This window comes from Schistocerca americana, chromosome 5 (genome assembly GCF_021461395.2).
Source record: "Schistocerca americana isolate TAMUIC-IGC-003095 chromosome 5, iqSchAmer2.1, whole genome shotgun sequence".
Taxonomy (NCBI): Eukaryota; Metazoa; Arthropoda; class Insecta; order Orthoptera; family Acrididae; genus Schistocerca; species Schistocerca americana.
The window spans coordinates 429,708,679-429,725,554 of NC_060123.1; positions in this window are offsets into that span (position 1 = coordinate 429,708,679).

Consider the following 16,876-nt stretch of genomic DNA (forward strand, 5'->3'; position numbering starts at 1 on the left):
CGCCTGTCGTCACTGTTGTTGCAATTTTTTTCTATTAAGTGCCAAGGGCTTTTAGTTCAGTTTTTCGTCCATCTTTACAACTTAATAAGCGTTTTCTTACTAGTGACCTTCGTGTCTGGAGCAGAATGCCGAAACAGTCAGTGGCGTGGAAATGTACGAAATCATATGACTGGATAAAAATGATCCTCAAGATAAATTCGGTGCGATATACAGTATCTGAAAGGATGATTCGTGTTATGAAACTATATTCGTTAAAGAGATTCATCGAAAATTAAAGAAAGATGACAAGTATTATACTTGTCGACAAAAAAGCAGTACATGCTAAAAAACAAGTAATCAAGTCACTAAATAATTTTAAAAATTGTATATTATATGCTATCCATTCACGTCATCTCAGCACTTACCGAAGCAGAATTAGATGTGTGCAAACCAGCGAGAGACAGAGACAGCTTCATTAAATTTAAATAAAAAAGTTATTGTTCACTTTTAAGGAATAATTTAGAACGTAGCGCTAGTTAATAACCTTTTAAAAGCAACCAAAAATCCATATTTAATGCTAGAAACGTGAAAATTGGTATTTAAATAAATACATACATACAATTTGGAAATACTTAATTTTTAGAAATATAATCACACCTACTTCGAATGAGATACGTTATTTGGCTCTAAAAATGTCCATTTCAAGTAATGGTTAATGTGTGACCGAAAATGCTGAGAAGTTTGTACATGAAATCACTCATACGCAAAGACTAAGATCAAACATACATACAACTGCCGTAACTGTCTGAGACTTGTGACATTCGGTTGTCTCACATTAGATAAAACCAGGCAGACCAGAAGAGCATAGCTGAGACAACCGCAAAGTTTAGTTACATTTGGCTTTTTCGCTCGCTGAACAAAAAGCAGTCGGTTGTTAAAGCCAATCTGTTTTCCCATCACTACAGAACGTGAGATTTTACTTCAGAATAATTCCAGACAGCCATCATACAGCTTGGAAAACAATCCAGTGCGTTTAGAATTTTGGTCTGAGCTGGTGGAGCGTCTATCGTACAGTGCTGACCCAACTCCACGTGATTTTCACATTTCTGGTCCGTTAAAGATGCAAACACGTAATACAAGTTTTTGGCGGAGGAGGAAGTTGTGGAGACGTTTTCCAGGAGGAAACTAGGAAGCTTGTCAAGTGATGGACCACGTTCATAGACGCTGACGCATATTGAGATACGGGATAACGTTTCCCTTGTACACAGAATGCTGTAGCAAATTACAATATTCCACAGAAAAGCAAGTTCCAGAAACTTCCAAAAAGTCATAAATGCAATTATAAGCAAATCCATGAGGTGGAAATCGAACCGATGACCTCGCGCATCTTTGGCCAGCGACTACAACTGATATTCCTTGCTGAAGGACGAACAACATGCAGTAATGCTGAATAGTGACTAACGAAAGAAAATGTGTTGTTTACGGTATAATATTCACGCTGTAGATAGATATTGCTGGTGCAGAGGCTTCAACATATTTTCACAAACACTGTCAGAGAACGTACTGTCGGGTAGGAAGAAGTTTCTCCATATTCGTTATTCTGACTGGCTGAAGCCGGGCAGCCAACCGCCTACATTTCTGCAATTAGGCAACCCGCACAGCGTTTCTGTTCTACAGTGTCTTCTGCTTCCTGCCGATCCGTCACCTTTTAAACATGGTATATGCACGAGAACGTAAAAACCTGGACAGAGTGCGACCCTGATAAGACTTTTGCGTAAACAGCGGTAACAGCGACGGGGCAAAGCTACGTGGCACAGTTCTTTACCACAGCTCTGTCGAGTTTTATTTGCCGATGTGCCATTTGCGTATAACATCACTACAGAAGTAGTGGTTTCCAGTATCTCATTAATGAGGTACATTTACCAAGGCCTCAGCTGCGGCTTGAAATTCTTAATCAATATAACGCCGTTGGTTTCATTACGATAAAAACACCTACATTGCATCAATATCATACCGTCTCCTCTGTGCGACTGTGGTGAAGACAAGGATCTCAATCACACATTTTCTTTGTCTGCATATAACAGAAGATCTTGTCAACCGAGTTACTAAGAAACATTGAGCATCTCAAACATCAGTTACCATCCTCAATCCCTGTAGTGTCGTAATACCAAAACTTAATATTTAGGACATTATACTGATGAGTGAAAACATTATTACCACTTACTTAATTGCGCGTTAGTCCTCCTTTGGAATGCAATGCGGTGATAAAGCGTGGAACAGATGCTACAAGTCCAAAGATTTCCAGAAATACACTACTGGCCATTAAAATTGCTACACCAAAAAGAAATGCAGATGATAAACGGGCATTCATTGGACAAACATATTACATTTTCACGCAATTTGGGTGCATAGATCCTGACAAATCAGTACCCAGAACAACCACATCTGGCCGTAATAACGGCCTTGATACGCCTGCGCATTGAGTCAAACAGAACTTGGATGGCTTGTACAGGTACAGCTGCCCATGCAGCTTCAACACGACACCATAGTTCATCAAGAGTAGTGACTGGCGTATTGTGACGAGCCAGTTGTTCGGCCACCATTGACCAGACGTTTTCAATTGGTGAGAGATCTGGAGAATGTGCTGGCCAGGGCAGCAGTCGAACATTTTCTATATCCAGAAAGGCCTGTACAGGACCTGCAACATGCGGTCGTGCATTATCGTGCTGAAATGTAGGGTTTCGCAGAGATCGAATGAAGGGTAGAGCCACGGGTCGTAACACATCTGATATGCAATGTCCACTGTTAAAAGTGCCGTCAATGCGAACAAGAGGTGACCGAGACATGTAACTAGTGGCACCCCATACCATCACGTCGGGTGATACGCCAGTATGGCGATGACGAATACTAGCTTCCAATATGCGTTCACCGCGATGCCGTCAAACACGGATGCGACCATCATGATGCTGTACACAGAACCTGGATTCATCCCAAAAAATGACATTTTGCCATTCGTGCACCCAGGTTTGCCGCTGAGTACACCATAGCAGGCACTCCTGTCTGTGATGGAGCGTCAAGGGTAACCGCAGCCATGGTCTCCGAGCTGATAGTCCATGCTGCTGCAAACGTCGTCGAACTGTTCGTGCAGATGGTTGTTTTGCAGACGTCCCCATCTGTTGACTCAGGGATCGAGACGTGGCTGCACGATCCGTTACAGCCATGCGGATAAGATGCCAGTCATCTGAACTGCTAGTGATTCGACGCCGTTGGGATCCAGCACGGCGTTCCGTAATACCCTCCCGAAACCACCGATTCCATATTCTGCTAACAGTCATTGTATCCCGACCAACGGGAGCAGCAATGTCGCGATACGATAAACCGCAATCGCGATAGGCTACAATCCGACCTTTATCGAAGTCGGAAACGTGATGGTACGCATTTCTCCTCCTTACACGAGGCATCACAACAACGTTTGACCAGGCAACGCCGGTCAACTGCTGTTTGTGTATGAGAAATCGGTTGAAAACTTTCCTTATGTCAGCACGTTGTAGGCGTCGCCACCGCCGCTAACCTTGTGAGAATGCTCAGGAAAGCTAAACATTTGCATATCACAGCATCTTCTTCTTGTCGGTTAAATTTCGCGTCTGTAGCACGTCATCTTCGTGGTGTAGCAATTCTAATGGCCAGTAGTGTATGTGCCATCAGACGTCTGACCACTGGTCACGCAACTTTTTTGAGTTATGGGCCGGGGGTTTGTGGGTACGATAGCGGCACTGGTGTGTTCCATCGGTGAATATGGTGCAAAGACATCAACTTGAGTTCACTATCATGATCCTCAAACCACTGTAGTACGGTTCTGGTCTTGTGGCACTGGAAGTTACCCTGTTGGAAGATGCCATCACCCTAGGGAAAGACAACAAGCATGAAGGGATGTAGGTGGGCTGCAGTACGTTGACGTAGCCTATAGCTGTCATGGCGCCTTCGACTATTACCACAGGTTTCATGGAAGCCCAGGTGAATGTCCGCCCAACGGTATGCGGCCTTGGCGCAGTGCATGTCTGCAGCAGCCATCAGCCTGGATGACGGTGTCTCCGGACACGACCATCGACCTGACGCAACAATAAAACTGATTCAGAATTATTCGGAATGACGCGTTCCGGTCGATCGATAGTCTCGATGATCCCGTTCCCACCTCAAGCTTGACTGAGGCAGAACGTTGCCTAGGGTAGACACTGCAAAAACCCGTGGAGTGCTCCACGAGAGTGTGTAAGGGTCGTTGTTGCTTACGTTACACGTTAATGATTTACGAGACTGTGCTAGTTCTAATCTCAAACTGTTTACGGATGATGTAAATAGGTATGAGGAAATTCTAACGTCAGCAATATAATGCTTGCTGTCCAAATTACGGGCAATACGAAAATGGTTCAAATGGCTCTAAGCACTATGGGGCGTAACATCGAGGTCATCAGTCCCCTAGTCTTAGAACTACTTAAACCTAGATTAACCTAAGGACATCACACACATCCATGCCCGAGGCAGGATTCGAACCGTAGCAGCAGCGAGGTTCCGGAGTGAAGCGCCTAGAACCGCTCGGCCACAGCGGCCGGCTGGGCAATACGAATCAGAGATGAGAATTCATAGCGATACAACATACCATCTCGCCTGGTGCTGTACCGTACAATGATAACGAATGCAATCTACCAATGATCGCACCCCTCGTGGCTTCCAGGCGTTGATAAGACCGCCGTGATGCCGAAGGGAGAGCGGGACTCGTCTGAAAAGTCAAAGTCCTGTCACTCCTGTGCCCGATGTTATACATCTACATCAAAACTCCGCAAGTCACCTGACGGTGGGTGGGGACGGTACTTCTGGTAACCTATCTTCCCTTCGCTGTGCCGCTCGCGAATGGCACGTCGGAAAAATTACTGTCGGTAAGCCTCTGTATTAGCTTTAATTTCTCAAATTTTCTTGTTGTGGTCATTTCACGAGATGTACGTGTGAGGAAGTAAATCCTTACTTCATGCACAACGTTTCTCTTCTTACGTCTGCCAATGGTGTTTGTTGATCATCGCCGTAACGATTAATTAATTATTCGAAAACAGTCTTAATCTTTCCTGCCGTTATGTAGACAGGAGTGACACCACCAGCAGTCGACCTATGGAGTAAACCCCCAGAAGGCGACCCCTACGTCGGGTTGAAACCGGTTGGCGGTATAATAATAATACATGCGATTAAGACTGTTTTCGAATAACTGATTAATCATACTAATCGCTGCTTCATCTCCACAACCATGTTGTCCAAAAATCGCCGTGACGCTCCCGCGTCGGCTGAACGATCCCGTGACGAAACGCGCCGCTCTTCGTTGGATCTTCTCTATATCTTCTGGTAGGGATCCCAGAAAGGTGAACGATACTCAAGAATCGGTCGAACAATGCCTTATACGCAACTTCCTTCGTGGATGAGTTACATTTCCTTAAGATTCTTCCTTTGAATCGCAGTCTGGCGTTTGCTTTCCTACTATTTGTTTCATATCGTCATTCCACATACTTCGCCCTGGATAATTACTCCTAGATATTTTGCGGGAGACACCGTTGGCAGCAGTTTGTCAAACACAGTGTAACTGTACAGTTGTGGATTTCGTTTCCTGTGTATGCGCGTTATCGTACTTTTTTTTTACGCTCAGGGTCAACTGCGAGAGTCTGTACCATTCATCTGTCCTCTGCAGATTATTCAGCAAATCGATATCATTCTGACATTTCTACTCTCTTGCGGACAATAGCATCATCTTCGAACAATCTTAAAGGGTTTCCGACTTTCTACTGGATCATTTACATACACTGCATCGCACACTTCCTCCGGGTACTCCGGAAATTACCTTTGCATCTGTCGATTTTGTTCCGCTTAGAGCGACGTACTGAGAGTTCTGTCTGCAGAGAAGTCTCGACTTCAGTCGCAAATCTGGTCCGACACAAGGTAAACTTGAATTTTTTTTTCGCTAAACACCAGTGTGACGTATTGAGAGTTCTGTCTGCAGAGAAGTCTCGATTTCATTCGCAAATCTGGTCCGATACAAGGTAAACTTGCATTTTTTTCGCTAAACACCAGTGCGGGACAGTGCCAAATGCCTTCCTGAAGACAAGGAACACGGCATTAACCTGAGCGCCGATGTCTACAGCGCTGTGGAATTCATGGAGGAACAGAGCGAGTTGAGTTTCACAAGAATCTGTTTGCGCAATCCATATTGGTTTTTACAGGGGACTTTTTTTCTTGAACACAAAACATGCACCATCATTCTACAACAGATTGATGGTTGGTTTGGTTGTGTGGGGGAGGAGACCAAACAGCGAGGTCATCGGTCTCATCGGATTAGGAAAGGATGGGGAAGGAAGTCGGCCGTACCCTTTCAAAGGAACCATCCCAGCATTTGCCTGGAGTGATTTAGGGAAATCACGGAAAACCTAAATCAGGATGGCCGGATGCGGGATTGAACCGTCGTCCTCCCGAACGCGAGTCCAGTGTGTCAGATTGATGTCAACGATGTAAGTATATAAAAACGTGCCTCCGTTCTTAGACACTTTTTGAAAACGGGAATGACCAGCGCCTTTTTCCAATCGCTAGGTAGCCTTCCGTTGCTCCAGTGCTTTACGATAAACTGCTGCTAAATAGGGAGAAAATTCTTTCGCATAATCTATGCAAAACCTTAACGGCATTTCAACTGCTCCTGATGCCTCTCCTTTACTAAGCGATTGTAGCGGCTTTTCTACTCCGCAATTCGTTACCTCATTTCGATGTTCGTACAATGGTTGAAAGGAGGGACCATGTGACGATCATCCGCGGTGAAAATATTTCGGGCGTACGACTTTTGGCGCACCTCTCTCTGCTGCAGCGCCACGAAAATTCGCAACAACGCTCGTCGAGCTGTGAGTCCGTGGTGTTTCATACGTCGTCGCACTGTCCGTGTGCGTACGTCCCTCGCTCCAAACAATTCAGTTTTATGACTTAAGTAACGTGAAGGAGCTGTGCGATCCTGCACGGCTGAACGAGCAATACGTCTCGGTCGTTCGTCTCGTCGTTCGTCTCGTGGGGCCGTTGACATCCTGCGTGGCGCTCTTGAACCTATGGATTCCAAATTCACATGAAAGTCCTGGACGTGAGGTGCAATATCGCGGAACGACAAACTGCAGTCTTGGAAGGCCACTAACCTGGCACAACTGCATCTACATTTACATGACTACTGTGGAATCCACACTTAAGAGCATGGCAGAGGGTTCTTTGAACCACCTTCAAAGTATTTCTCCGCCGTTCCACTCCCGAAAGCAACGTGTGGGAATAATGAACACTTCTTTCTTCGCGAGTTCTGGTTTCTCTTATTTTAATATGATGATTATTTCTTCCTTTGTAGGGTGTCGCCAATAACATATTTTCACATTTGGTTGTTGAATGAAATTTCATGAAAACATCTCATTCGAAGGGAGAACTCCTTCGTTTCAACGATTGCCACCCCAACTCGGTTATCGTATCCCTGACACTTTCTCCCCTATTTCGTGATAAAAGACGAGCTGGCCTCCTTTGGACCTTCTCGAAGTCCTCCGTCAATCTTGTCTGGTTTGGATTCGCTTCCGTACAGCTGCACTCTACCGGAGGACGGACGGTCGTAGTGTAGGCAGTCGCTTTAGTAGACCTATTGCATCTAAGTGTTAACCCAATAAAACGCAGTCTTTCGTTTGCCCTCCACACAATATTATCAATGTGATCGTCCAAGTTTACGTCAATTCTAATTGCAATTGCTATGTATTTAGTTGAACTGACTGCCTTTAAGTTTCAGTGATTTATTCTGTAAAATTGGAAATTTTTGGTAAGGTCTTATGGGACCAAACTGCTGAGGTCATCGGTCCCTAAGTTTACGCACTACTTAATTTAACTTTAACTAACTTATGCTAAGGACAACCCACATACCCAAGTTCGAGGGAGGACTCGAGCCTCCGACGGGGGGAGCCGCGCGGACCATGACAACGCGTCTTAGACCGCTCGGCTACCCACGCGGCTTTCTTTTTGTACTCATGTGTATGACCTCAGACATTTCCTTATTCAGGCACAATTTCCACTTCTCGCAACAAATCGGATATCGGGTCTAATTCACTTTGCAATTGGTTTTTGTCTCCTGATGGCTTTACTAGACGGTAAATGACAGTATCATCTGCAGACAATCAAAGCGGGCTGCTCAAATTATCTCCTAAATCGTTTATATAAATCAGGAAGAGTAGGGAGCCTACAACACTCTCTTCGAGAACGCCATATATCACTTCTGTTTTACGCGATAATTTTTCGTCGAGCACTACGTAATGTAACTCTTCGGAAAGATCACGGATCCAGTCGCACAACTGAAGCTATACTCTACAGGCACGCAGTTTGACTAGATGTCTCTCCTGAGGAACTGTATCAAAAACCTTCTGGAAATCTAGAAATACGGAATTAGCTTGAATCCCCTGTACATAATACTCATTATCTCGCTATACTCTGAAAGGAACCCACTTTGCCTGCCGGAGAGGCCGAGCGGTTCTAGGCGCTTCAGTCTGCGACCGCTACGGTCGCAGGTTCGAATCCCGACTTGGGCATGGATGTGAGTGATGTCCTTAGGTTAGTTAGGTTTCAGTAGTTCTAAGTTCTAGGGGACTGATGACCTCAGATGTTAAGTCACAAGTGCTCAGAGCCATTTGAACCATTTTTTTAATCCTACTTATGCTACCTGGACATTAAGACTTGCCTTTGCTGCACCGAAGACATTTACTTCCAAGTAACTGATGTTGGCAGCTGTTGCTGATTCGAATTCTGGAATATTTGCTTCGTCTGTTTTGGTGAAGGTTCAAATGGTTCAAATAAGCAGAACCTGTGAGGTAATCGTTTATGCTCAGTAGCATTCCTGACATGGTGGCCTGCCTGAATTCCCGGCCTGATTCAAAAACAGTTCAGCGCCTAGAACCGCTCGGCCACTCCGGCCGGCTTTGGTGAAGGAACTTCGGAAAACCGTGTTTAATAACAACTGTCGAATATCAACTCCTGCTGGTAGATGTTGATCATTTTTGCTCAAGGCATAGCGTGATCTTATCACAAACAAAAAGCAGTGTCTAATCGCTTGTTAATGACAGGCTCTGTAGCTGCGATAGAAACAGATGTGGGCGCCAACGCTGAAAAAGTAAACTTCTGGACGCAGCTAACGGTATCGGGTTTCGGACACGCGGAAGCCGCTAGAGCAGCCGCACCGCGTAATACGAGAGCCCTGGCCGCCTGCGACCTGCACGTAGGGTAGCGAGTTGCGGATGCTTTTTGTTTCCGGGTAAACTGTCCTAGGGTGACTTCTTCCAACTTATGAGGTCAGACGGAAACTGATGATCTGTTGGATGACCATTAGTTTAACTTTCGGAAAGGTAAAGGTAGCGGAGAGGCAATTGTGACTCTGCTCTCGATAATGGAAACAAGGATAAAGAAAAACCAAGATAGCTTAATATGATTTGTCCACCTAGAAACAGCAACCTGTGAAACGAAGGAGTTAACTGTAGGTAGAGAATACGTGCAGGAGATATGGAACAATAAGAACGATATATCAAGAAAGAAGTTTTTGGATTAAAAACGTTGTAAGACAGAGGCGCAGAATTTCGCCCCTACTCTTCAATCTGTACAGCGAGGAAACAATGACAGTAATTGTACTATGTTTTAGAAGTGAGGTTAAAATAATGTATGAAAAGTTTTCCACGACATATGGCACTAGCCATACGATTAAATAAATAATCCTTTTTAATACCAGCATTTTGTTCTTAGTTTTATATTAGTTGCCGACTAGTGAATTACTTACGTTAGTTGTCATCTACTACCCCGATCCCTTAAGGCATCGAACATTCATGCACAAAACAGCTTCAAGCTTCGTAATTGAGTTAATGAGATAAATATTTGACTTCAAACATGCAAACGAGAAAAAAATTCAGGATGGTTTGAAATTATACTTAAAGTTTGTTGGGTGTCGCTAAATGCTCTCGCTGTGAAACACTGGATGAGTATAATCTATGTAATCTGCGCTCCACTTTTAGGAAAAGCTAGATACTCACGCATCTCAATGTTTAAGAAATCACATCTCCAGAACTGTGAGTCGTACAATGGTATAATTTAACAGGTACATGCAGTGGCATACGTGGATACTGCCTGCAAGTGTACTGAAAGTTGAATCGGCAGTAAAGACGTAATTAAAACGCACTGCTTGTTGTTGAAATATAACTGTGTGAACAGTGAAAAATGTTATAAACTATAAACTTTTATTCCTTTCGTCATTTTGTGGGGGTGTCAGCGAGAGAAATTTCGATAAGTTTTTAAATTATGGGTAAAGTTGGAAGCCGCTAAGTGCTCTCATTCTCATATACTGAATGAATTTGGTTCGGGTATTTGTCCGCAGTCAATTACCGTGTCACACAAAAAAAGGCACACTTTGTAATTGTAGCACTTGTGTAATTGTGTAATTTACTATAAGGTTATACCTCTTAGTAGATTATGACAGCGCTGTTGGTCCTGGTAGCCATTAGGCAAGCTGCAGTTGGAACCGATTTCTGAGAGAGCGATTTAGTAATATACGTCTCTCTTGTGCCGATTTTTGGCACGATTGTGTAATGGCCGCGAGTGCTAAGGTCGATATTGGTCTCTCAAGAGATACTGGGGCGCCGAGTTGGCGGCGAGTGGCCCTCTGGCGACGAGGAGAGGAGGTTTGGAGAGTACCGAGCGAGAAGGACAAAACGACAGAGTGTTGGGGTCCGGATGGTCCGAATTGTGCATTAATAATTTTGGCACTCTGTGGTAATGAAGTGACGGTGAAACCGAGACGCCTGGGAATTCAACGCTGCTGTGGAACGATAAGCCGTGGGCTCTGCAATTGTACGAGTATGGACGCAATTTACCCCGAGCTGTGGCCGATGTGGTTCTTGGGTGTTTAACCACGGCAGATAAACAAGACAGAGTGGGCCCAACCTGAACACGCTGTGCTGTAGAATGTTCGCCCACAATAAGGATGTCATGATACAGCAGAAGAAAGCAGTGGAATACCGTACGTGTATTAACGTTCAGTGGCTTGTGCGGTGTTAATTTACTTAACTGTGTGGAAATTGAGCAGTAATTGTCACTTTTCAACGGAATTTACGATTGTGTAAAAGTGTGGCCTATGCGGGGTGGGCGTTGTCATAAAGTTATTATATGCCTTATTTGTGAACATAATTGCCGGCCGGAGTGGCCGAGCGGTTCTAGGCGCTACAGACGCAGGTTCGAATCCTGCCTTGGGCATGGATGTGTGTGATGTCCTTAGGTTGGTTAGGTTTAAGTAGTTCTAAGTTCTAGGGCACTCATGACCTCAGAAGTTAAGTCCCGTAGTGCTCAGAGCCATTTGAACCATTTTTGTGAACATAATTTTCTGGTATCAGAATTACTCATTGGACAGATTTCAAACAGTCAGTTCTGCGCTGTAGTTCTACGGCTTATAAATACTGGAATTTGGAAAAATGCTAACTGTGAGTTTTGGATATGTGTTTATACCTGCGTGATAAATGAAAGTGAATTTTGAAGTTTGTAAGGTACCTTTCTACCATTACGGTTCTGTACGTTTTTCTTGGGAAGTGATGCTGTTTGCTACTCTTATTGATTGAGAATTTATTACCCGATTAATCAAAGGAACAGTTATTTAACCAGCCTTTCAAATATGGTTCAAATGGCTCTGAGCACTATGCGACTTAACATCTGAGGTCATCAGTCCCCTAGACTTAAGACCTACTTAAACCTAACTAACCTAAGGACATCACACACATCCATGCCCGAGGCAGGATTCGAACCTGCAACCGTAGTGCAGCAGCGCGGTTCCGGACTGAAGCGCCTACAACCGCTCGGCCACAACGGCCGGCTAAGTGTTTTAAAGCTTGTTTTTCAGTGAACTATTATTAATAAATTACGTAACTCAGTAATGTTGTGTAAGCAGTTATTGAAGGCACCGATCTCCATTATCCAATCAACAATGGCCAGTTGGGAAAGGGCATTGATGTAAATTAGAGGACTAGAGGCTATTTGTTATGTTGTGGCAACGCTAATCCTGTTGTTTGTTGCTCTTGTTGAAGTGTCTAGTCGCCCCCAAATTAATTCCGCGCGCTGTATTCCACTTATTACTAACACATTTAGTCGAAAATAAAAACTTCGCCTTCAAGCGCTCATCTTGGTCACTACAATTTGAGGGACCAGGACGAACACTACACGACGACATTTTACTTTCGTAAAATGATGACGCCTCATTAGAGTCGAGACCGGTTATCTGCCATAAATCCACCAAATACGATCGACATTTGCGCATAAAAGAGTGTACCGTAAACTGAGGTTACTTGGAGCCAAGAAGTGAAAACTTTTGTATATTTAGTACCACATGATGATCTAAAACCATTAATTATGCAGATATCCTAAATTCTTTTAAATTTGTGATATTTTTCTAGCAGGGCAGGGGTCCAAGTAACCCCATTATTAGGTTGTAAGCACACTGTTCCAGAAATATATCAATTTTACTGGGTGTTCTTTATCTACATAATTAGAACAATAGTTATTCTTTTTAAGAAATCTGTATAAAACGTCAGTTTTACTTTACCTTGCATGCAACTCCAGTGGAAAGCGCGGTGAAAGTGGAAGTTTTCCGGCAGCGAAAATCCTTGGTTTCGCTACACAACAATATAACGTTAGCCGTGAGAAGGTGCGAAAACCAGAGGCAATGCAGAGGGCACTGGGCGCTAGCTAGTGCTGCTACCTGTTGACGAAATGGTCAATCAGCTGTGTACGTGCATTACAGCACACCCAGTACTGATTTAAAACATTTTTTTGTTTTGGGTCCAAGTTACACCCCAGGGCTCAAGTAACCTCAGTTTACGGTATTTTCAAACAGAGGCGGAGTGCTGATATTGCTAGCATTTGAAGAAATTTCCAGAATTTAGAATAGGCGGAGATCCAGGCAATACAGTGGCAGGCAGTGGCACGAATGTGGATGCGGCAATGAAGATTAATGGTAGAAGGGGCCTTACGTGCGGCCTGTTAGAGCTTTTAGTCCGTTTCTATCTTCGTGTTGGGTGGTAAAGGAGTGTGCATTCCACGTCATTTTCCTGCAAAGAATTTACTGTATATAGTAAAAGGAATGGTTCATGGCTCTGAGCACTATGCGACCTAACTTCCAAGGTCATCAGTCACCTAGAACTTAGAACTAATTAAACCTAACTAACCTAAGGACATCACACGCATCAATGCCCGAGGCGGGATTCGAACCTGCGACTGTAGCGGTCGCTTGGTTCCAACCTGCAGCGCCTAGAACCGCACGGACACTCCGGCCGGCCAGTTTTAACTGAACACAGAGAGGTGGAAATTTGAAGCAGAGAAAAGCTGAACGGTGAGTTCAGGCTTGGTCGCTTAGCTTTCAGTCATCGCCTTGGAAGATTCCTTCGTGGCTGTCTTCAAGTGTTACACACGCGTATTTTCTTTGAAGGTATTGGTTTGGAACAACTTATCCACCTTCGTTCATGCAAGTTGCATCGGGAAACTGATTTGGCTGCCACCTGATGGAAACTATCTAAATGGAGGTGGTACGGAACGCAGGGCCCGGCTCTGCAGATTGCGAGTTTCCGCGAAGCAGTGCTCGCGTGCCGGCGCGCCGCGATACGGCGCCAGATTACGGAAGGCCCCAAGGGCGGAGCTGCCGGCGCACGTCCCGGTATCGACACGCCACACAACAGAGCCTCCCTCGGGCGGAGAGCCGGTCGCAGCCAGCCGCTGCTTGTGGGGAGGCGCGGCCCACAAGTGGTCGCCCGAGGCGCTGCGTACGGAAAGAGCCATTTCTGGGTCTGTACTCCGGTAGTCACTGTACAGGGCGTGGCGGAGGGTACTTTAAACCAATATTAGCGATTTTCTGCCCTATTACGAGGGTTCCCCAGAAGGTAATGCGCCGGATTTGCTCAGCCGAAAACAATGCTACGAATGTGAAACATTACCTATGTACACTACTGGCCATTAAAATTGCTACACCAAGAAGAAATGCAGATGATAAAAGGGTATTCATTGCACAAATATATTATACTCGAACTGACATGTGATTACATTTTCACGCAATTTGGGTGCATAGATCCTGAGAAACCAGTACCCAGAACAACCACCTCTGGTCGTAATAACGGCCTTGATACGCCTGGGCATTGAGTCAAACAGAGCTTGGATGGCGTGTACAGGTACAACTGCCCACACTGCTTCAACACGATAACACAGTTCATCAAGAGTAGTGACTAGCGTATTGTGACGAGTGAGTTGCTCGGCAACCAATGACCAGACGTTTTCGATTGCTGAGAGATCTGGAGAATGTGCTCGCCAGGGCAGCACTCGAACATTTTCTGTATCCAGAAAGGCCCGTACAGGACCTCAACCATGCGGTCGTGTACTATCCTGCTGAAATGTAGGGCTTCGCATGGATCGAATGAACGGTAGAGCCGCGGGTCGTAACACATCTGAAATGTAACGCCCACTGTTCAAAGTGCCGTCAATGCGAACAAGAGGTGACCGACACGTGTAACCAATGGCACCCCATACCATCACGCCGGGTGATACGCCAGTATGGCGATGACGAATACACGCTTCCAATGTGCGTTCACTGCGATGTCGCCAAACACGGATGCGACCATCATGATGCTGTAAACAGAACCTGGATTCATCCGAAAAAATGACGTTTTGACATTCGTGCACCAATGCTCGTCGTTGAGTACACCATCGCAGGCGCTACCGTCCGTGATGCAGCGTCAAGGGTAACCGCAGCCATGGTCTCCGAGCTGATAGTCCATGCTGCTGCAAACGCTGCCGAACTGTTCATGCAGATGGTTGTTGTCTTGCAAACGTCCCCATCTGTTGACTCAGGGATCGAGACGTGGCTGCACGATCCGTTACAGCCATGCGGATAAGATGCCTGTCATCTCGACTGCTAGTGATACGAGGCCGTTGGGATCCGCCACGGCGTCCCGTATTACCCTCCTGAACACACCGATTCCATATTCTGCTAACTGTCATTGGATTTCGAACAACGCGAGCAGCAATGTCGCGATACGATAAACCGCAATCGCGATAGGCTACAATCCGACCTTAACAAAGTCGGAAACGTGATGGTACGCATCTCTCCTCCTTACACGAGGCATCACAACAACGTTTCACCAGGCAACGCCGGTCAACTGCTGTTTGTGTATGAGAAATCGGTTGGAAACGTTTCTCATGTCAGCACGTTGTAGGTGTCGCCACCGGCGCCAACGTTGTGTGAATGCTCTGAGAAGCTAATCATTTGCATATCACAGCATCTTCTTCCTGTCGGTTACATTTCGCGTCTATAGCACGTCATCTTCGTGGTGTAGCAAATTTAATGGCCAGTAGTGTATTATTTAAAGTCTCCTGAGTGAGTGTCACATCCAACACTGCGTAGCTGCAGGACAGTTTCAAAATGGCGCCTGTACGTGAAGTACGTTATAAGCAACGTTCCGTCATTGAATTTCTCACTGAAGAGAAAGAAACTGTGGGAAATATTCACAAACGTTTCTGCAAAGTGTATGGAGCATCTGCTGTCGACAGAAGTACAGTTAGTCGCTGGGCACGGAAGATAACGTCATCACAAGACGGTTATGCGGATCTCCAAGATTTGCAGCGTTCAGGGAGACCATCCACGGCTCTCACACCTGACATGTTGTAGCGAACTGATGTCATTCGCGGGGACAAACGCATTACGACTCGGCAGTTGGCGCTGCATCTGTCAATCAGCAAAGGAAGTGTGATGCAATTATCCCCACTCTTGGATATTCAAAAGTGTGTGCAAGGCGAGCCCCTCGATCTCTAATGGTGGATAAAAATAAAAAGTGTCTTGCTGTTGCAACGTTCTGAAGCTGAGGGGGAGGCCTTCGTGTCCCGGATAGCAACACATGATGAAGCCACTCCCCACAGAAGAAAAAAATGTAAACCACCTGCTTCCTACGGTAAAGTGATGATCACCATGTTTTGGGACTGTGAAGGTCTGATTCTCATGCATTTGAGGCCAAGAGGGGGTGTCATTAATTCAGAGGCATACAGGGGGATAGGCAAAATAATGTGAACACCTGCATTTACCTGGGAAATAGTTTATTAATAAGGGATTGGACCCCCAAGTGGCCGTAATTCAGTTGCGATTCTTTTCGGACTACTAGCACATAATGATTGTATAGTCTCCAGCGGAATGTTATGCCACTCTCCTATCAGAACCTCATCGAACTCCTGTAGCGGGGAGGGAGGCGGAAATCTGTCCGGAGTCTGCGTTCCAATACCGCCCATGTTGTTGATGTTGTTGTGGCCGTCAGTCCAGAGACTGGTTTGATGCAGCTCTCCATGCTACTCTATCCAGTGCAAGCTTCTTCATCTCCCAGTACCTACTGCAACCTACATCCTTCTGAAGCTGTTTAGTGTATTCATCTCTTGGTCTCCCTCTACGATTTTTACCCTCCACGCTGCCCTCCAATACTGAATTGGTGATCCCTTGATGCCTCAGAACATGCCCTACCAACCGATCCCTTCTTCTAGTCAAGGTGTGCCACAAATTCCTCTTCTCCCTAATTCTATTCAATACCTCCTCATCAGTTATGTGATCTAATCTTCAGCATTCTTCAGTAGCACCACGTTTCGAAATCTTTTACTCTCTTCTTGTCCAAACTATTTATCGTCCATGTTTCACTTACATACATGGCCACACCCCATACAAATACTTTCAGAAACGACTTCCTCACACTTAAATCTATACTCGATGTTAACAAATTTCTCCAGAAACACTTTACTTGCCATTGCCAGTCTACATTTTATATCC